This window comes from Diceros bicornis, chromosome 5 (genome assembly GCF_020826845.1).
Source record: "Diceros bicornis minor isolate mBicDic1 chromosome 5, mDicBic1.mat.cur, whole genome shotgun sequence".
Classification (NCBI taxonomy): Eukaryota; Metazoa; Chordata; class Mammalia; order Perissodactyla; family Rhinocerotidae; genus Diceros; species Diceros bicornis.
The window spans coordinates 81,784,037-81,805,934 of record NC_080744.1 but is presented as its reverse complement, the minus strand read 5'-3'; the positions used below and the strand labels follow the sequence as shown (position 1 = coordinate 81,805,934).

The 21,898-nt window shown below is 34.0% G+C and overlaps 1 protein-coding gene across 6 annotated transcripts in view; it reads left to right on the top strand.

The window, feature by feature from the left end:
* The window catches only part of MEF2A (myocyte enhancer factor 2A), a 174,109-nt gene that overhangs the window by 36,476 nt on the left and 115,735 nt on the right, over nucleotides 1-21,898 (top strand). For 5 of the 6 annotated variants that reach the window (XM_058542340.1, XM_058542346.1, XM_058542342.1 and 2 more), the window contains exon 2: nucleotides 1,038-1,150. The gene's annotated coding sequence lies outside the window, so the exon portion shown is untranslated. The remainder of the gene's footprint in view (nucleotides 1-1,037; nucleotides 1,151-21,898) is intronic. The other variant, XM_058542341.1, reaches the window with a different exon arrangement.

Genomic DNA, 21,898 nt, shown 5'->3' with positions numbered 1-21,898 from the left:
TGTATGTGTGTTTTAAAGTTCAAGCTTTTAATACGTAATTAGTCAACATAAAAAGAATATTTGGCAGTTTGTGGGTGTTTTCCCCCCTCTAGGGGAGGTGTTCATTTCAAATAGAAACAAAATTACAGTATCACAATAATTAACATTGCTGAATCAGATTCAAAAGACTGATGTTTCTGTGGAGAAATTACCACTTTCATTTGATGAAGCAGATTTACTTGGGGTTTGGTAGAATTACCCAGTTATGCAATTCTAAATTATTGGATTAGCATCATAATTGATCTCGGCTAATTGGGGTGAGGAGAGGGGTGGCTTTTACCATCTTGCTGTTTTCTACCTAAATGTCTTGCTACTATTTCCAAGCAAAAATGTAGCAGGACTGAATTATTCTTTACGTACCAACCCATTGGTTAATATTCACCAGTGTTCCTGTATTAATGTGAATTATTGACATTGATCAGTTTTATATTCGTTTTTGCCATTTTATGTTCATTATTTTCATTTCACTGTTCCTTTTAAAAGATAGTGAAAGCTACAAGTATACACATGGTATTTGAATACAAACATTTTATGGCAATACAAATCAGTGACCCATTAACAATTTTCTTTTCTAAATGTGAACATAATACAATGAACATTTTCAACTGTTTTGTCAAAATGTAAATTCAGTAGGCCATATGTGCCAGGTAAGTATAAAGCATATCATATGATACAGAGGATAGGAAAATGGGACCTAGGAAACCAATTTGTCAATCTTGGAGTGCATAGAATCTTACTGAACATTTAAGTAATACTTCCTGAAAAAATAGATTAGTGACATTAGAAATCCTCAGTTGGCTAACATTATATTTTTAATTTAAGCCAAATAAAACAACTGACTTTTAAAAACTTGTTTTTGTTATTCAGCAAGTATTTGTGGAGCTGTCTGCCAGGCATAGTGTTGAGTTTTGGAATTTGTAATAATGAAATGTGTATTTAATTCAGTTTTGGAGTTAAGAACAATTACTAATCTTTCTCTTATTTTTTTCTTTATTAAGGAATTGCATTTTGTGAAAAAGGAACAAAGAAGAATTTTCTGAATCATATCTAAGTGCACTTTTTGCTGATACATCATTTTAGTAAGACATTTTTCCTTTTTCTATGTTATAAAGTAAGTAAACATGATGGAAATGTTTTATAAAAAATTAGAATATCTTGTGGGATTGAATGGCAGTCATTGGAGTTTATTTGGGGATTAATGTAGATTAATTAAGGAAATTTGTAAAATCCAGTTGAAGTACATAGTATTGAATAGTAACGGTTTCTCATATATTTTTTCCGTCACTGCTAAGATAATTCCAAACTTTTTCATCTTTCCTACTTCCATCTTCCATATCAATTATCCTTATTTTAAAAAAAGAAGAAAAAAAATCTGAAGTAGGTAGTCCATATTTACTGTGACAAGTAGGAGGAAGGGAGGGTTTGAGGACGTGGGTTACGTAAACTGAGGGAAGATTTCAAATGAAAGACAAAGTGGAAAAATGAAGCTATATTTTTTGAAAGGAGGGAAGGATCAAAGAAAAAAAGCCAATTTAAGAGATCTTTAAAAATGTGGACTTTTTTTGTGACTTTGAATTTATTGCCTTAAATCATAGGTCCGTATTTGCAAAGCCCTAGGGTAGGCTATTTTGATTTAAAAATTTTCATTGGCCTAGGTTAATGGTTCCAATATGTCAGTAAAATGTATAGTCCTCCTCAGAAGTTTTCAGGAGTGAAGCCTTGTCTGAATTCCACCTTCTGTTCAAAATGGGAAAGAAATGAATTATATTAATACCAGAATATTTTAAAATAATGTAAATTTGAAAAACTAGTAGGGGATAGTTTTTGGTGTGTTATAATAAGATAACATTAACATTTTAAGTATTAGATATCATTGATCAAGCCTGATGATTATGTCAATAAAAAACTTGGGAAAGGTATTTAAGACATTTTTTGTTGTTCTTGTCATTTGAAGAATAGTTTTGCTGTTTAACATAAGGTCTAAATTTTTCCTTGAGTAGTTAAATGATAGGAAGAACTTACTTTTATGAATTTACGAAATGAGTTCTTTGTTAAAATACTTTGTTCTGAGATCAGTTTCTCATGACTATATATTTTTCTTTTTAAACCTTGATTGAAGAACAGCTCATTTATGATATCCTTCAGTTTGGGGAACTAGGAGAAAATGGAATTGCTTTTCCAATTGAAGCAGAGTATCCTTCAGTCCGGACTTGTATATGTACAGAAAGGATGAAAGTAATGAAATTTAATTCACATTTTTAAATATAAATCTTCTGTACATATACAATTTGGGGAGAATTGACCTTCTTAATGATGTTTAGTCTTCTGATGCATGAACTTGGTATCTCCATTTAAGTTGTCTTCAGTTTTTCTCAGCAGTGTTTTGTAGTTTTCAGTGTGAATGTATTATACATATTTCGTTAAATTGATCTCTATTTTATATTTTTATGTTATTGTAAGTGGAAATTTAAAGAAAGTCCATTTCCAATTGTTTGTTGTTAGTATATAGAAATGTATTTTTGAATAAAACTTTGTGATTTGTGATTCTGCTACACTCATTATTGGTTCTAGTGTCATTTTAGTAGAGTCCTTCAAACGTTCTGTGTAGACTGTCATCTTGTCTGTGAACAAAGATTGTTTTACTTCCTCTTTTTCAAATTTTATACCTTTTATTTTTTTTGCTTGCTTTGTTGCACTGCCTAGTAGTAGTCTCAGTGCAATGTTGAATAGAAGTGGTGAACTGACATCCTTGCCTTACTCCCATTCTTAGGTTGAAAACATTCAGTCTTTGCCATTTAGTATGATGTTAGCTATAGGTTTCTCATAGATACCCTTTATCAGATTGAGGAAGTTCCCTTCTATTAGTAGCTTACTGAGAGTTTTTTTTTCTTATCATGAATGGGTATTGAGTTTTTATCGAATGCTTTTTCTGCATCTGTTGAGATGATCACATGATTTTTTTTCTCTTTTTGTCTGTTAATATAGTCAGTTACATTGGTTGATTTTTGAACGTTGAATCATGCATTTCTGAGATAATCCCCATTCGGTCATGATGTGTTACACTTGTTATATATTGCTGGATTCATTTGCTAAAATTTAGTTAACATTTTTTTCATCTGTGTTCATAGTAGACATTGGTCTGTAGTTTATTTATTTTATGATGTCTTTGTCTGGTTTTTGTATCAGGATAATAGAGTGAATTTGAAAGATTTCCTCTTCTGGAAAAGTTTCTTTACAATTGATGTTATTTCTTCTTTAAGTGTTTGGTAGAATTCACCAGTGGAGACCTCTGGTCTTGGTGTTTCTTTGTGAGATGGTTTTAAACAATAAATTCAATTTCTTTGATTGATATTGGGCTATTCTGATTAATACTTTTTGAATAGCTTTAGTTGTTTGTGTCTTTCAAGGAATTTGTCCATTTTATGTAAGTTGTCTAATTTATCGGCTTGAAGTTGCGTATTATATTCCCTTATTCTTTTAATGTTTGAAGGATCTATAGTGATATCCTCTCTTTTATTCTGATATTAGAGACCCTCCTTTTTCTAAAGGAGCACTTGATATTTTAAATTTTCCTCTATCTGTAGCCTACTAAGTTTATTATGCTGTGTGTTAATTTACATGAAATTCAAAGAATTTTTAAATTCCTTTGTGATTTTTTTTGACCTATTTAATTTCCAAATATTTAGTTAATTTTCCAGATATCTTTCTCTAGTAGGTTTCTAATTTAATTCTGTTGTGGTCCAAGAACATACTTTGTGTATTTATTATAAAGTACATAATGTTGTTTGTGTTAGTGAATGTTTTGTGTGCACCTAAGAAGAATGTATATTCTGCTGTTGAGTGGAGCTTTCTAAAAATGTTAATTAGGTCAAATTGGTTGATAGTGTTCTTCAAGATTTATCCCTTCTGATTTTCTGTTGTTCTGGTAATTGCAGAGAGAGGTGTCTGGAAATCTTCAACTTTAATTGTGGATTTGTTTGTTTCTCCTTTCACTTCTTGGTTCAAGTATTTGAAGCTCTCTTATTAGGTACATGCATATTTAGTTTTTTTATGTCTTCTTGATGGATTGGGTCCTCTATCTTGAAATGTTTCTCTTTATCTCTGGTAATATGCTGTGAAATGGTTTCTGAAATAGCTTGCATAGTTTCTGACAAAAGGTCTGCTGTTATTCTTATTTTGTTCCCCCATATGTACATTTTCGATTTTCTTTGACTGCTCTTAAGACTTTTTCAGTGACTGTGTTTTAGTCATTTGATTATGATGTGCCTTAATATGGTTTTCTTTGAGAAAACTCTGCTTAGCCTTTTTGAGTTGTTTTTTTTTTAAAACTAAATTTGGAAACATATTGGCCAGTATTTCTTCAAATATTCCACTTACCCCAGGTTTTTTTAGGGAGGAGAGGGTGGAATTCCAGTTATACATTTGACATTTTCTGTCTTGTCGCTTAACACTGTTTTTTCATCTTTTTTTCTTTCTGCTTTGTTTGAATGGTTAATATTGTCATGTCTCCAGGTTCACTGGTCTTTTCTTCTGCAATATATAATCTGTTCTTAATCCCATCCACTGTGTTTTTTATTTCTGATAATTATTTTTCATCTCTGGATGTTTTATTTCTTCTCTTTCTTTCCTCTTCCTGTTCATATTTTCCTTTACCTTTTCTAACATACAGAGCTTATTTATAATTGTTGTTTTAATGCCCTCATCTGTTAATTCCATTAACTTTATCATTTCTGGATCTCTTTATATTGAGTGACTTTTCTTCTTATGGGCTGCATTTTCCTGCTTCTTTTTACTCCCTATAATTTTTTTTTGGGTGCTGGACATTGTGGTTTGACATTCTTGGGTGAAGAAGTTTTTTGTGTTTTTTTAATAAATGTTGAGCTTTGTTTTTGAACACATGTAAGTTACTTGATATCAGCTGAATCCTTTTGAGGCTTTTTAAAAAGCTTTGTCAGTGTTGGTTTAGAGCAACCTTTATTGTAGACTTAATTTAGTTGCTTATTAAGGTTATACTCTTCTGAGGGTTATAATCTGTGCCCTTTTGAGGATTAGTCTCAATTCAAAGTAATTCAAATCAATATTATAAAAATTTTGTTTGTCTGGTTTTGTTTTTTGTTTTAAAGGAAATTTTGTGGCCTAAGAATAACCTAGGTAATCTTAAAAGAGAAGATCCAAGTGGAAGGACTTTCTCTACTAAATCTCCAGTAATTACTTCCATGAAATAATGCCACAAGGATAAACAAAAGAAATAAAGAGCCTGGTCAAGAGGGTCAGTGCATACCTGGATACTTGCTTTATGATAAAATGGACACTATAAAGTAGGAGGGAAAGAATTATTCAGTGAATGATCCTGGAACAGTTGGATCTGTACAGAAGAAAATGCCTCATACTCCATACCGTATGCAAAAATCAATTTAAGATTGGTTTGTACATCTCAACATGTAAGGCAAAACTATAAAACCTTAGAAGCTAATATAAGGAGAACATGTTCATGATCTTCTGACAGGCAAATATTTCTTAAAAAGAAATAAAAACGGCTAATATAAATGAAACAATTGATAAATTTGATTACGTTAAAATTGAGAAATTTTGTTCATGCAAAGTCATGATTAGGAGAATAGAGAGGCAAGCCAGAGTGAAAGAACATATTTGCAATACATATAACGGACAAAAGGCATATGTCAGAATATTCAAAGCACTTCTACAAATCAATGTGACAGAGACAAACAATCCAATAGAAAAATGGGTAAGAGTCATGAAAAGGCACATCATAAAAGAAATTCAAATTCAAGACCTATGTGAAAAAAGGGCTTAACCTCAGTAGTAATCTGAGAAATATAAATTAAAACTGCAAGGAGGCTCCATCATAAGCCAGTAGAGTGGCTAAAATTAAAAAAGAGATTGACAGTACAAATTTTGGAGAGGATGTTAAGTTATGGGAACTCAGTAAGCACTGCTGGTAAGAATGTATGTTATTATAGCCACTTTAGGAAACAGTTTGATATTTGCATACCCTGTGACTGAGTATTTTCCTTCCATGGGTGTACCCATGAGAGTAATGCATGAATATGTGTACTAAGAGATGTGTTAATAACATTGGTAGCAGCAGTATTTGTAGTAGCTTCAAATTCAGTACATTGTTCATCAACAGTTGACAGTAAATAAAATATTAGTATATTCATATAATGCAATACTTTACAGCAGTAAAAATGGATGAAATACAGCTACACATACACTATACAGGTGAAAATCACAAGTATGTTTCTTAAAAGAAGCCAGAAACAGAAGAATGCATAGATTGTGATTCCATTTACGTAGAGTAAAATCAAAACATGTGAAAATAAAAGAGGTAAAATCTATACATTTTATGTTTGTACATATTATATGTTAACACCAAATATACCAATTCCTAATTCCATTGCATGCCTGCCCACGTTTTTATACTCCTTTCCACACTCATTTAGAAACCTTCTTTTTCTCAGCATAATGGTATACCCCAAATCATGTTTATTTTTATAAATATAGATAAAGTTAGAGCAGCATCTATATACAGATTTGATTTGGGTGATATGAAGGTCACAGTTTTTAATATATTTAGTATTTGAATCGTAATTTAGAGAATCGAGATGGTTTCTAGTAATGATAATTCATCTTGATGCTGGCAAAGGATTTTTTCCAGAAGTCATTATGACAACCTGAAAAGTATTTGGAATAAGTATAAGTATCTGCATTTTACAAATGAGGGAGTGTTAATATTGTGAATTGGTGGTAGAGGACTAGAATCTCATTTTCATTTCCACACCTTGCCTTGCTGTGTCCTTTGTTTCTCTTGTGTGTTTGTGTGAAGACAGGACATTGTTCTTATGTAGGTGTAATTAATCTGAGAATGGAAAGTCATGTATGGATGGGCTTTAGTCTTAATAAGGACAGTTTACAAAGTCTCCTTTCTAATAATGACTTTAATAATATTGTGCTTATCTCTAAGAAGCCCAAGGTGCCCCTTGGTTATATCCTCATAATTTTCTGTAAGAGCTTGAGCTATATTCTTGCTCCACTTTGTAGAACTGATTGAGGTAGGGAAGAAGTGAGTCACTGAAAATCACATGACAATTCATTGGTATATCTAGAAATAAAATATAAATTTTGTAGACGGTTCATTCTGATAAAAATTTTGAAGTATAATGTTGTTTTAGTCAGTAGTTTGGGTTATTTATCATGATTAATTATTTATATCATTTTTAAGTAGTAGTACGTCTTGCTTTAAGGAAGCACAATTTTAAAAAAGTTGGAACTCTCTGTACAATTAAATGAAGGGAGTGATATTGACATTAAAAAAAATTACTCCCAGTTTCTATCATATTCAGTTAATTTCAGTAGCAAATTTAAGATGCTTTACTGACCAGTATTTGTGACTGATACATAATTTTTAGCACTGTATTATACGTTGTGTAAAACAAGACCTATATATCTCTAATAGGAATAGAGTGTGATAGGAGTAGACTCTTAACATTTTTTCCCTAAGCTTCTTCTCTATTATTTTAGCATTCACCTTTAAAATGTTTTTACTCTGAAAACATAGATTGAAGCATACAAAAATATGTAACCTGTTATTAAATCAGAGAAATCCAAATTAAGATAGAAAGATACTGTATTTAAACCACTTTTTAGCTGTCTTCTCCCCTCTTCAACCTATTTATGTTTTGCTGTATTGACAATTTTGCTGGAAACATTTGAAATAAACATATAGTAAGAAGTGATATTTTGGTGTTATGATTTCAGGCAAAGGCACCAATATTCAATATTTCAGTTGTCCCAACTTTTCTAACAAGTAGTTGTTTGGAGGTGTCATAGCCAGGCCACAGCTAGCCTTTGTAAAGTTAGAAAAAGGCTCTTCTTCCAATTTTAGGTGTATGCTGCCCTCTGCTATGGTTCAGGGCTTTGAGAGTGGAGAAGAAACTGGATTTCAGTCCCGACTTGCTTTGTCTTGGCCCCACGCCCACATGCAGGGTACAACCTCCACCATTGTTCCTAGTGGCCTTGAGTCATAATGATTTCTTGCCTTCCTTTTGATAGATTTATAACATTTGAATTGTATTGCAGGCCAGGATATATGTCATGATACCTTCAGAATTCTTTAAGCAGTCCCTTTTCTAGTCAGCAAGGGATTATTTTCTCAGTGCTATCTGTATTTTTGTCCTTTTATTGATCTTATTTCTTGAATCAGATATTAGTGTTTTTGAATTTTACCTAAGATTTATAACAACCTAATATAAGTCAGAACGTTATAAAATTAAATGTGAATGTTTGTAGGGCATGTTCTGCCTTTATGAAAGTTATATACAGCAAAATTGCATTTTCAGGTAGTGACCATAAGTGTATGAGCTTTATATTCAAAGTAAAGTTTCTTTTCCCTTCTTGAATCGTTTCTTTAAATAGTGACTAATAGCCATCGTGTTCATACAATATATCATTGTATTTTAAAAGTATGTAATTAGCTACAGCATGTACAGTTCTGGCTGAAATGGAATGCTTTAGTCGTTTTCCATTAAACAGTAGTTTAATGATAGTCTTATATTAATTTAGAATTTGAATTTCTGCCTGGATTTAATTGTTTGTAAACAGTAATGAAAACATCCTACTTTAGAGGAAACAGAGAAAAATGTTCTTCTATTAACAGTAACTGAAGATAACTCTCTAAGGGCAAAGAACCTCTGATTGTATTACAAATTACAATAAACTAGTTTCCCTCAAGTTTGTCTGACAAAGAGAATATACAGTGTGAGTGGTTTTTTGTTTGTATATTTTATAAGGGAATATAGGGCATCATTTGTGTGTGTATAATGTAGTTGCAGAGTCCAGTACTGAAATTGGGTTTAAAATTATTTGGCATTGCTTGATTCTGATTTTTCAAGGAGATCTTTTAGCAAAGTGGATAGCCAGTAGGGTTTCTTGCTTGTTTAGATCAATTTTTTTCCCCTTCTGGTAGATAATGATTAGAGGACCCAGAGCATTCATCCTTAAGTGCAGTCAGCTGTTCTAATTACTTTTTTTTTTGTAACATTGAAGGTTTTTGGAATCGAGAATCATACAGAATGCTAGCAGTGAAATCTGTAAATGAAATTAGGAAGACAGTTGCATTTATAATAGCATCAAAAGAATAAAATACTTAGAAATAAATTTAACAAAAGAATTGCAACACCTGTACACTGAAAACTACAAAACACTATTGAAAAAAGTTAAAGAAGACCTAAATAAATGCAAAGACATACTATGCTTATGGATTGGAAGACTCAATATTATTGAGATTGCCGTACTCTGCATACAGATTCAGCGCAATCCATATCAAATCTTAGTTGGCTTTTTATGCAGAAATTGACAAACTGATCCTAAAATTCACATGGAAATTCGTGAAACCTAGAATAGCCAAAGAAAATCTTTAAAAACAATAAAGTTGGAGGACTCCCATTTCCTGGTCTTAGAACTTACTACAAAGCTACAGTAATCAAGACAGTGTGGTACTGGCATAGGAATAAACATTATAGATCAAAGGAGTAGAATTGAGAGCCCAGAAATAAATCCATACATTTATGGTCAATTGACTTTTGACAAGAGTGCCAAGACCATTCACTGGGGAAAAAATAGCCTTTTTTAACAAGAGGTGCTGGGACACCTAGATTATCCACATGTAAAAGAACAAAGTTGGTTCCTTACTTTACACTATATACAAAAATTGCCTCAAAATGGATCAGAGACTTAAATGTATGAGGTAAAACTATATAGGCTTAAATCTTTATGACCTTGAATTAGGCCGTGGTTTCTTAGATATGACACCAAAAACACAAGCAATCAAAGAAAAAGTAGATATATTGGTCTTCATCAAAATTAAAAACTTTTGTGCTTCTGGGGAGACTATCAAGACAATGAAAAAACAGCCTGCTGAATGGAGAATATGTTTGCAAATCATATATCTGATAAGGGTCTAGAATCCAGAATATATAAAGAACCCTTACAACTTAACAGTGAAAAAACAAATAACCCAAATTACAAAAGGATTTGAGTAGACGTTTCTCCAAAGAAGATAGATGAATGAATGGCCAATAGGCCTATGAAAAAATGCTTTATATCATTACTTGTTAGGGAAATGCAAATCATTACCATAATGAGATATCGCTTCACAACCACTAGGATGGTTGTAATAAAAAAGACAGACAGGAACAAGTGTTAGTGAGGATGTGTAGAAATTAGAACCCTTATATGTTGCTGGTGGGAATGTAAAGTGGTTCAGATGCCTTGGAAAACAGTCTGGCAGTTTTTCAAAAAGTTAAACATAGAGTTACCACTAGCAATTCTACTCCTAGCTATATACCCAAGAGAATTTAAGACGTGTCCACACAAAAACCTGTGCACCATTGTTCATAGCAGCATTATTCATAATAAAGAATGGAAACAACCCGCATTTTCATCAACTGTTGAACAGATAAACAAAATGTGGTATAGCCATAAAATACAATATTATTCGGCCAGAAAAGGAATGAAGTACTGATAATATTTAACACAGATGAACCTTGAAAACATTATGCTGAGTGAAAGAAGCCAGACACAAAAGGCTGCGTATTGTATGATTCCATTTATATGAAATGTCCTGAATAGGCAAATCCATAGAGACAGAAAGTAGATTAGTAATTGCCAGGAATTGGGGAGAGGGAGGAATGGAGAATGATTGCTAATGGGCATTGAGTTTCTTTTTGGGATGATGAAAATGTTCTAGAATTAGATAGTGGGGACGGTTGTACAACTTTGTGAATATAGTAAGAAAATCACTGAATTGTAGACTTTAAAAAGGTGAGTTTTATGGCATATGTGAATTGTATCTCAATTTAAAAAAATCACATAGAAATGAAAACAGTGGCCTACTTCTGGTCTAATTATTATCAAACCAGGATATTTTCAAGAGTGAGGAGTCTCGCTTAATAATTACATCTGCATAATAGACATAAAGCTGGCTGTCCCACCAGGTAAGCCAGAATGTGTGTTCTCCCTGCTTCCTGGTGTGTTTATTAACTGTTTTCTTTCCCCTCATAGAAGAAATATGAGGAATATAAAATTCTTCTTATATTCTTCTTTGTCAAATGTGAGAAAAAAACACCAAGAAAACCATGTAATTCAAGGAAATGGGAAAGAAGGTATTCCTTTATGAAAATGAGTATAAATGTGTGTATCAAGTGCAGTGTGTAGATATAATACATTAGAACTTTACTCATTTATGTGATTTCGTCACTTCACTCTCACACCTAGCCGATCAGTGTTTGAATGAATAAGGAGTTTAGTGTTGTAATATAATAAAACAGTTGCTCTAGGGGGCTGGCCCGGTGGCGCAAGTGGTTGGGTGCACGCGCTCCTCTGCGGCGGCCCAGGGTTCGCCGGTTCGGATCCCGGGCGCGCACCGACGCACTGCTTAGCAAGCCATGCTGTGGCGGCGTCCCATATAAAGTGGAGGAAGATGGGCGTGGATGTTAGCCCAGGGCCAGTCTTCCTCAGCAAAAAGAGGAGGATTGGCATGGATATTAGCTCAGGGCTGTACAAAGTAATTGAAATACTTAAAAATAAATAATACATAGCTTTTACATGTATGCAAAGTACATGAAGTACAGTGAAGAAAAAACCTGTCTCACTATGCCAGCAGAACCTTTCTGAAACAGATACTGAATTTTGATTGGTTGGCTGGATGTGAGAGAATTCTGAAGCAGTCTTGTAAGGAACTTGAATTTTAGGAAGCACTCAGTAGCTAAATCAACAAGCTTACTGTGCCACTGTCTCCTACCTTATCTTTGTTACAGTCATTTATTAATTTGCCTTTTATTTTGCGTATGATTATGATCTGTGTATATTACAAGAATTGATTGCTCATCTTTGAATGCTGGCTTCTATCGCTCAACACTGCTGTTGTTTGGCAGTTTTTGAGTGCTCAATTCACACATCATTATTTCTTGTAAAGACATGCTATACTGGGTACCAGTAGAATATCAGAAATAGCTTTCTTTAGAACTGCATAGGAAACTCTTTCATTTTTAAGGCTATGTATGTGTTTTGTATGGTCTGTATTTTTTTACAAGACATTTTTGTTTCTATTTTTAGCCTTCTGTATCATTTGGTATTTTGACTTAGAAGATTTTGGTCTTATGAGCATTTGTACATCTTTTTTATGTCTAGACTAATAATTATAAAGTGAAATGATAGATCAAGGAAAGAATATTTATGACTTGATATGAAAATGACCTACTTGAAACATTTTTAAATGGTCTATAATTTACTTGTCCTTTTGGGAACAGATTGTAATCAGCTCTTAAACTATCTGCATATATGTATCAGGTAGGATGCTTTCTGCTGCAAGTAACAGAGAGGCTAACTAAAACAGTAAGGATTTTACTATTTCATCTAACAAGAAGTTCAGAGTTAGGGTGGTTCCAGGGTTGGTTAATTTGGGTCCCTCTTCTGTCTTTTCTCTGTCATTTTTGTGTTCTCTTGTTTCATTCTAAATTTCTTTGTTTTAGTTTTCCTTCCCTACTAGCATAGTTCCTAGGCAGTGTGTGGTTGACCTAGACTGTGTTTATGCCTTGGGGAGAAAAAAGCAATAATTACTCATAGACTTCTTTGCTTTGGATTCTAAAGATCCTAGTTTATTTTCTGTTTCATCTTTTATTTTCATCGTTGAAACCAAAGGAATATGAATTGTCTTCTAAATGTCTAATGATGTTTATTTTTAAATTAAATATATACATCATGGAAAATGAACATCAAAAAAAACATAGAAGATAACGAGTGTTTTGTCTGTAGTCAGAAGCCCCTCAGACAAAAAGAATCCTGTCAGTAAATGCAGTCCACTTATTGTGATGTCCATGGTATAAAATTAAAAAGTGTTAAAAAGAGTAAATTCTCTTGATGAAAATCCAATGTATCTAAATCATGAACTTTCAATCCAGGTAAAAGGTGATTCTTCCTTTTATAAAAGAAACCACAGGTTTCTTCCAAATAACTAGCTCTTTCATTAGAAATGTAAATTTTTTATAGGTTTGTAATATCTGACGAATTTCTCTGTCTTATTGAATTAGCAGAATTTAAAATTGATCTTTTGGTTCCTTCTCTACCCCCCTTTTTTGGCTCCTTTACCTTTTAGATGTTCCCTACGTGGCAGCCAAGCCTACGCTGCCCTTGTTAGTTTGTGATCAACAAATGGGTAACTTGGAGTTGGAATAAACTGAGCAATAATAATGAGTATTATTTTTTAAGCACCTGATATGTGCCAAGTGCTGAACAGATACTTTATCTCAATGAATCCTCGCAAAACCCTGTGTGAAATTTATTATTCCAATTTTACAGATTTGAAAACTAAGGGTAAGATAAATTTGCTTGATTGTAGCCCAAAGTCATGTATCTAGTAACTCTGATGCCTGGAAAGTAGACAGGAATTTGTGTTTGTGTGTCACCAAGGGAGCCTCTCTCACGTCTTTTGTACTGTCCCCTAGTATTTCTTGTGGGCATATAGGACAAGTCCATGGAAAAGAACACATTCTCCTTTGTCTAGGGTTTCCAGAGAGTCTAAACTGTCACACTAGCCCACTCAGCCTTTAAGAATACATTTTAAATGTTAGCTGAGTTTTTCTTACCAGCTTTTGTGGTAGCAGCCTATTTCTCCCGTGTTCTGCCAAGATGAATCAGTTAATGTGTCCTGTCTCCTCAGAGCAAGCCGGCTTGTCATCCTTTGGCATTCCATTCACATGGTTGCCTTGCAACCTCAGCTATTTGATAGGCTCAAGGAAAGTTATGCTTTTGTAGAGTATTTGGCTCTTGCTCTTTGTTAGGACAGGAGCAATGTTATCTTGAGGCTTTTTAACATCCTTAGCTGAAGTCGTATAAAGTGAATTTTTTTTTTTGAGTACCTCGCGTTTAAAAATCATTTCTTGCGTAAAATTGAGAATGTTGCAAAAAACATTTTCATTAGCAGCCTTAACTGTCATTGGTAATTAATGTTAAGTGCATATTCTCTTAAGTACATAGTATTGTTTTATGTAGGGTTTTGGTTTAAACTTATCTTAATTCTCTGGAGGTACACAATCAAATTAGTTGAAATTGAAAGAATTACATCTTTTGGTGATAGAAATGTAATGGAAATATACCGGAATGTCTTGGGATGCATTTGTTGTTAATTAATTATATAAAATAATCTTTCTGTCCTATGAATAATAATTGTTGTTTTGATTTCATTTGGGTATGAAAGGCTGAGCTCTTCCTTCTGTTTATAATGGCCACAGACTTGTTACTAAAATGAAGCTGGTTACAAATTTTTGTTCTGTGGTCATTTTACATTCTGTGTCTATAGAAAACAATGATCATAACCTGGGATACTATATAGAGCTAGAATATTCTTATGGGAATGTCTAAGTCTCCTCTTCTGTGCTTTTGATATGTTTATTGTGTTATTTTTTATGTATAACTAAATATTGAAACACTTGAAGTTTTATTCTTTACCCTTGGCTGTTCTGAAAATACATTTCTCTCTAATGATAGTCAGTAAATATCTCATCAAATAAACGGCAGATTTCACTGAGTTTGAAGAATTATTTTTCTTATGATCTTGTCTGGAAATCTAATTATCTTGAAAACATGCAAAATTTTTACCTTTTGGGGATTGTCCTTTCCTCTAATAATATTGTTGAAAATGAAATCCTTGCCTGCATAAATGTTGTGTAAAACATTATGTTGTGATGCCTTTGTCAGTCTCACTTCTTTTCCTGATCAGCTTTGGGACTTTGGATAGGCTTCCTGTTGTCTCTGGCTGCTGTTTACTTACATGTAACAGAAAGAGATTGGGATCCATGTCTGTTTCTAACTATTGGACATTAAGCATTATAAAGTAATATGAAGGTTTAGGAAAAAATGTTTAGTGCAGATGAATGTTATTAATCAGAACTATTATGGGTGAGCTGTTAATCTAGTCAAAGATGGGAAATTTTCCTCCATATTCCTGTTTCACTGTCGCTGGAAAGTAGTAGTGGTTGTTTTCCTGCCTCTGATTGTTGATGATTGTCAGCTGACTTTTTATTGCACTTTGTAGCTACAACATGTATTTATAATTATTTTTTTAACTAACCAATACAGACTTTTAGAATGGCAAAGTAATGGTGCTTCTAGGCAACTATGAAATTGTTAACTGTGTCCTTACTGTGTGGATAGGCCAGACAGATCCTTCCCTTAAGTTGCAAAACATATACCATGATTACTGTGAGAATGACAGCAGAGAGGTACAGTAGAGCTTACACATTTGATTTGAGAAGATTTGGGAAAATTGATGTAGGATTGTTTTTTTAATCCTTTGCAGCGTTTTGTGGTTTCCCTAAAAGTGCGAAAGAAATTTTGTGCAGAAGAAAATAGTATCTTATCTGACCAGTGAAGTAAAGTTGGACAAATATAACCTTTTTTGTTCCCTTATAATGACATCTTTAATAACTCTTTGGATGTCCTTCAGCTTTACACACTACCATTTTGATGATGATTTATGTTTGCATAGTATTCACAAAGATAAATCAATATTTGTTCAGCAGAGATTATAATCTTCGAATGATATTGTAGATTTTATTTTTAGAAGTGTTTTAGAAATATTAATGAGAATCATGGAATGTTAGAACTGAAATACTGCCTAGGATTTATAGAACATTTTGTATGTTTGGCACTCTAATAAGAATTTTAAGCATATCATTGCATTTATTCTTTAGAATAACCATATGATATATATGTTATTATTATCCTTAGTTCACGGTTTGGCATAGAGAAGTCAAATGACATTTCCAAGGTCACACAATTAATAGCAAAGCCAGAATAAAACTATTGATGCGGGCCGGCCCCGTGACTTGGCAATTAAGTGCGCGCACTCCACTACTGGTGGCCCGGGGTTCGGATCCTGGGCGCGCACTGACGTACCGCTTCTCCGGCCATGCTGAGGCCGTGTCCCACATGCAGCAACTAGAGGGATGTGCAACTATGACATACAGCTATCTACTGGGGCTTTGGGGAAAAAGGAGGAGGATTGGTGATAGATGTTAGCTCAGAGCCAGTCTTCCTCAGCAAAAAGAGGAGGATTGGCATGGATGTTAGCTCAGGACTGATCTTCCTCACAAAAAAAAAAACAAAAAACAAACAAAAAACAAACTGTTGATGGCTTCCCATCATATTTAAAATAAAGTCTGTATCTCCTGCTTACCTCTCCACTATCATCTTTTCTCATTTTTCTACTAATGCTCTGTGCCCCAGCCATTCCAACTCCTTATGGTTTTATTAAAATTCCATATCCTATTCTTTCATAGCATATGCTCTCTATCCCAATAAACATATTAACAAACCTAAATTCAAACAAACCAATAAAACAAACACTTGATTGCTCCCTCCTTTACTATATTTGTAAATTGGGTATATGTCTGTCACTGAATATAGCAGTGTATTGACATTTATTGGCATGGCTCTCTTGAAGGTAGAAAGATTTCTTAAAAAATTCATTTTTGTTTCCTTAGTGTTTAGTGTAGTGTCTAATACTTAATACTTGCTGGTTATGTGGTATATTAGGCTGAACTTTGTAGTTTCGAGACTGTAACTTCTAAACTTTAGTTTCTCTTGTCTATAAAATGAGTAATTTGGACTGCAATTTTTGCTTTTCTTTTACCTTTAAAAATTCAGTATGTATGAATTTTATTGTATTGAGTTTATAAAATAAGACTATATTAAGCTTTTGGTTTTAAGTCTGCTTTCATAGTGTTATATTAATAAACAGACTTTACTGTGAAATTCAGTGAAAAATGAGGATTTCTATAAACTGATAGAATAAGTGAAAAACTGGATATCATAAGAGAAAAAAAGCAAAGTTGAGAAAGACTAAATATGGTATGTTGCTCTTGGGTAAGAAAAAAGACATACATATATCCTTCATATGTATGTGTATCATATACACAGGAAGCATAAACCAGTACATGTTGAAATTGGGTTATCTATAAGAGGGAGGGCAGGGGAAAGAGGTAGAGGAAAGTGGACATTCTCTAATTCTAGGTTTTAGTATAGTTTTTTTGTTGTTGTTGTTGAGGAAGATTTGCCCTGAGCTAACATCCACCACCAGTCTTCCTCTATTTTTTTATACGTGGGTCACTGCCACAGCGTGGCTAACGAGTGGTGTAGGGCCATGCCCAGGATCCAAACCTGTGAACCCGGGCCGCCAAAGCAGAGCACACCTAACTCAACCACTACGCCACAGGGCTGGCCCTTAGTATAGTTTTGACTTATAGAAACATGTTAATGTTCTACATATTAAAACATAAAATAAAAAGGATGAGAGAGAAAAAATCCTCAAGTTGGATGCAAACAGAAATAAATCCAATTGTGTGGGTAAGTGAACAGTAACCACCACTCTGAAGAGGAGAAAAAAGAAACTGATCCAGATAACTTTTGAATATGGTGCTTGACTGTATTTCCTTATTCTATGGAAGAAAAGAACTGCAAACAAATATAGAGCTCTTTTTTATTGGTTTTTTTTGCAGGTAGCGATAATAGTATAGGTGAGGCAATTCTGAAACTGTTTTATGTGTATTGTGCTTCTCTGCCAGGGGCTTTTGACCCCCAGGCGACATTTGGCAATTTCTGGAGATACTTCTGATTCTCATGACCAGAGGAGGGTGCCCCTGGCGTCTAGTGGGCAGAGGTCGGGTTGTGCTACTAAACATGTTACAATACACAGGATTCCCACACTCTCCCCCAGCAAAGAATTATTATCTGGTCTAAAATGTCAGTAGCATTTTATTCCAAATATGGAATAGGGAAGGCAGAGAAGAACCTTCTGGGAATTTTAGGTATCCATATGACCATATGTTCATATTATATATTTCCTGGAAATGGCTTAGAAGAACGGCACCACGGTAGCAATGAGCACACCTAGCACCACCCAGATCTTGGCTTCTAAATACCGTTCCCCAGTAAAAGGAACCAGAATCACTGGATAAATGACTTATTCTAGAGATGGCTCAGGAGGGTACTAGATGAGCCTAGAATATCTTTTTGGGCCAGAAAGTAAGGAAGTGCTCTAAGAAATGATGGGTGCATGTTAAAAAGACACAGGACCCAGCTAGAGGGGGGATGTCCCACTGTCCAAATTGGGAATAATTTGAGCATCAAACTTAATAAGGAGAGTAATGGATTATAACCCATTGAATAAAAGAGGAATATATAAATCCACACTGATAATAAATAAATACATAAATAATGTAGAGCAGAGGGGAAGGCTCTTCTTCACAGCTAATAAATGTGAAGGGAGTAGGGAAGTTGGGAGACCGTCATTTTATAATTGTCATGGTATAGATTGGTTCAAGTAAGAATCATCAAAGGGTTTAGATCCAGGGGAAAAGTTTGATGAAGAGTTGGATATTTGTATGGTTTTAACATGTCTTCCCACAGATTGCTTGTTATTTGCAAGAGGGAAATAGGTCTAACAGTAGAGAAATCAGATGACACAAATAAACATCAGTAAGAAGTAGATGGACATCAAATGCCTCTGGATATGATACCCTAAGAAGGGTATAAGATCACTTGTACAGTATTTTGCCTGGGAATTTAAATGTGAGGAAACATCAGACAAACGTAAATTGAGGAATATGCTATAGAATAACTGGCTTATATTCTTCAAAATGTCACTGTCATGAAAGACAAAGGCTAAGTAACTCTTCTAGATTAAATGAGACTAAAGAGACAAAAAACTAAGTGTATATGTGATCCTGGATGGTGTACTGAAGAGGAGAAAAAGAAACTCTAAAGAACATTACTGGGACAATTGACAAAATTGGAATATGGCCTGCACTTTAAAGTATTGTATCAATGATCTATTTCCTGAATTTGATAACTGTACTTTGGTTATATAAGAAAATATTCTTGTTCTTAGGAAATGTACACTTTAAGTATTGAGGTTTAAAGGGCATGATATATGCACTTTACCCTGAAGTGGTTCAGAGAAATACATTTTTTATATTTATATATAGGTGTATACTATACACATTCATTCCATGAGGGAGGAAGGAGAGAAAATGAAAAAGTATGGCCAAATGTTAAAAATTGGTGAATCTGGATAATAGTTATGCAGGAATTCTCTATAATATTCTTGCAACTGTCAGTAAGCTTGAAATTATTTTGAAATAAAAAGTTAAAAAATAAAAATTTTTTTAGCTGATTGCAAACATTAGTATACTTCCTGAAGAGATTCTTTATATTTTCTTTTAAGGCAATTATGAATTTTAAATTGTGCAAGAATAGTATGGTAGGTCAAGGAAGATCTATATCCTAAAGTGTGAGCAAGTAGAAGGAGGTGGCAGCTGTAACTTGAAGGATTGTGGTGCCCCTGGCCTGGCCATTAAGGATGGGAGGGAGAAGGAGGGAAGAAACCAGGCTGTGGGAGTGGTGGTGGGTTTCTTTATCTGGCTGGTGTTGGTAGTCCTTGGCTGCTTCCTTCTCTCCCACCTTGCTCATTTACCAACAGTGAGATCACTTAAAGGGTTTCTGTGGTAGGGCTGGGCTAGCGGCCACCAGACTACTGACCTGGATTCAGGGTCCCTGGTCAAGGCTGGTGCTTGGCACCTGAGACAGTCCGCTCTGGGAAAACTGATGCAGGGCTTTAGCTTCTAATCCTCTCTTACTAAGGCAACAAAGTACAGCTGTTAGAACACTCTTCTGGGGAGTGGCCCGGTGGCGCAAGCGGTTAAGTGCGTGCGCACCGCTGCAGCGGCCTGAGGTTCACCGGTTTGGATCCTGGGCGCGCACCGGTACACTGCTTATTAGGCCATGCTGTGGTGGTATCCCATATAAAGTGGAGGAAGATGGGCACAGATGTTAGCCCAAGGCTAGTCTTCCTCAGCAAAAAGAGGAGGATTGGCAGATGTTAGCTCAGGGCTGATCCTCCTCACAAAAAAAAAGGGTAAAAAAAAAAAAAAAGAACACTCTTCTGGAGTCACATAGACCTGGATTGAGTCTTGCTTCTGCTATTTAGCAGCTGTGACCTTGGGGAAGTGATACTTAATGCCTAGGCTTCAGTTTTCTCAGATTTAAAATGAAAATAATAATAATGCCTATCTTATGAAGAGTTTGTAAGAATTTAAGAAGATGACGTGTATCAAGTGCTTTGCTGTTATTACGTACCAGGCCGCTTGAAAACTTCATTTTTCCATTCAACCAACTAGTATATAATAGAAAACTTAGTCATTATCTGAATCCTGTGGTTATGAACTTCCTTATCTGATGAACTGGCTGTGAACATATTTTGAATATTATGAGAAGATACTTGAAAGGTCTGGTAAAAGATTTTTTAAAAAGTATTTCCCCCAAATTGGATGGCAGAAGTGAATGAAAATAGTACCCATTTCCCATGACTGTTTGAAAATTGCCAAGTGTATTTTCACATCTAGAAAGAAGGCTTCAGAAGTCATCTTGAGGCAAAAGTTTGTTGAATAAAAGTTACTCTTTTGATTAGGAATTAATTTTCAGTATTCCAACCCTATCTTTCCCCTTTCTGATTAAGTAGACTTGTAAGACGGGATTCTTTCATCTGGTTTACATTAAAATTAAAAATTGGAGTTGTCTTCCAAGTAAAATGGAGCTGAATCTCCTTTAATAATAATTTTTTACAATCCCATTCTTCTTACTGAGGAAATTATTTTCAGGAATGCATTTTTATAAATCAGGTAATTTGATTTCTTGTTACTTATAGTTACCATGATTATGTACATATTATATACATTTTGTATATAAAAATATATATGTAGTTACCATATAATCATGGTGCTTATAGTTACCGTGATTATATATTACATATATGTTTACCATATAATTGTGGAAACTCTAAGTAGTAATGCCATGATACACACATACACATATACGTATCAACGTTATATTTAATTGCTCCCATTTTACCTCATATATAATTACGTTTTCATTATTTTTAAGACAAGACTATCTTCCATTTGTGGCAAGTTATACTAATTTTTCTGTTACAGCAGTAATTAATAAAGTTTTATATTTAAATGCAGTATTAAAGTAAAAAAGGAAATTGATGTAAAGAAAATGAGGTAAATAGTGTGCAGAGTGGTACATAGTTAGGAGAAAGATTGAGAAGTTAGTACATGAATTACTAAAGTTAAAGGAACAACTACTGTGTTATAGTAGAAAAGTTCCTGGCTGTTTGAACTAACTGAGATTTTGGGTGCTTCACCTTTCTCCATGGATTTCAGTTTCTTCTTTGCAGAAGGAGGAGGGGTTACAATACAAGAAGATTTCTAAGGGAATTTGAAATTTATAGGATTCTACCCTTTTTCAAGCAGCTTGATTGAAGTTTGGTGAAGAAAAAGGTTTAGATTAAAACATCCTGGAACAGTGTGGACTCGGCACTCTTCCTCTCCCTTCTTTTCATTGTTAGGCTATTTACAGAAAAAGGAAGAAATCAAATAAGAATATTTACTAAGCTTAAGGAAAAAAAATTAAACTACATATAAACTATATGTAAATTTAAACACTATATATTATATTACATGTATTATGTATATTAGATGACTATTAGTCTAATGAGTAATTATATATACGAATATATATTGTATCATTACATAATATTATATATACTAATATTAGTATATATAATATATAGATTAGTACTTTTATCTATTTCATGTTTAGTTTCCTTTTTTATATTTAAAAAAAGGTATAACCGGGGCCGGCCCGGTGGCGCAAGCGGTTAAGTGCGCGCGCTCCGCTGCGGCGGCCCGGGGTTCGCTGGTTCGGATCCCGGGCGCGC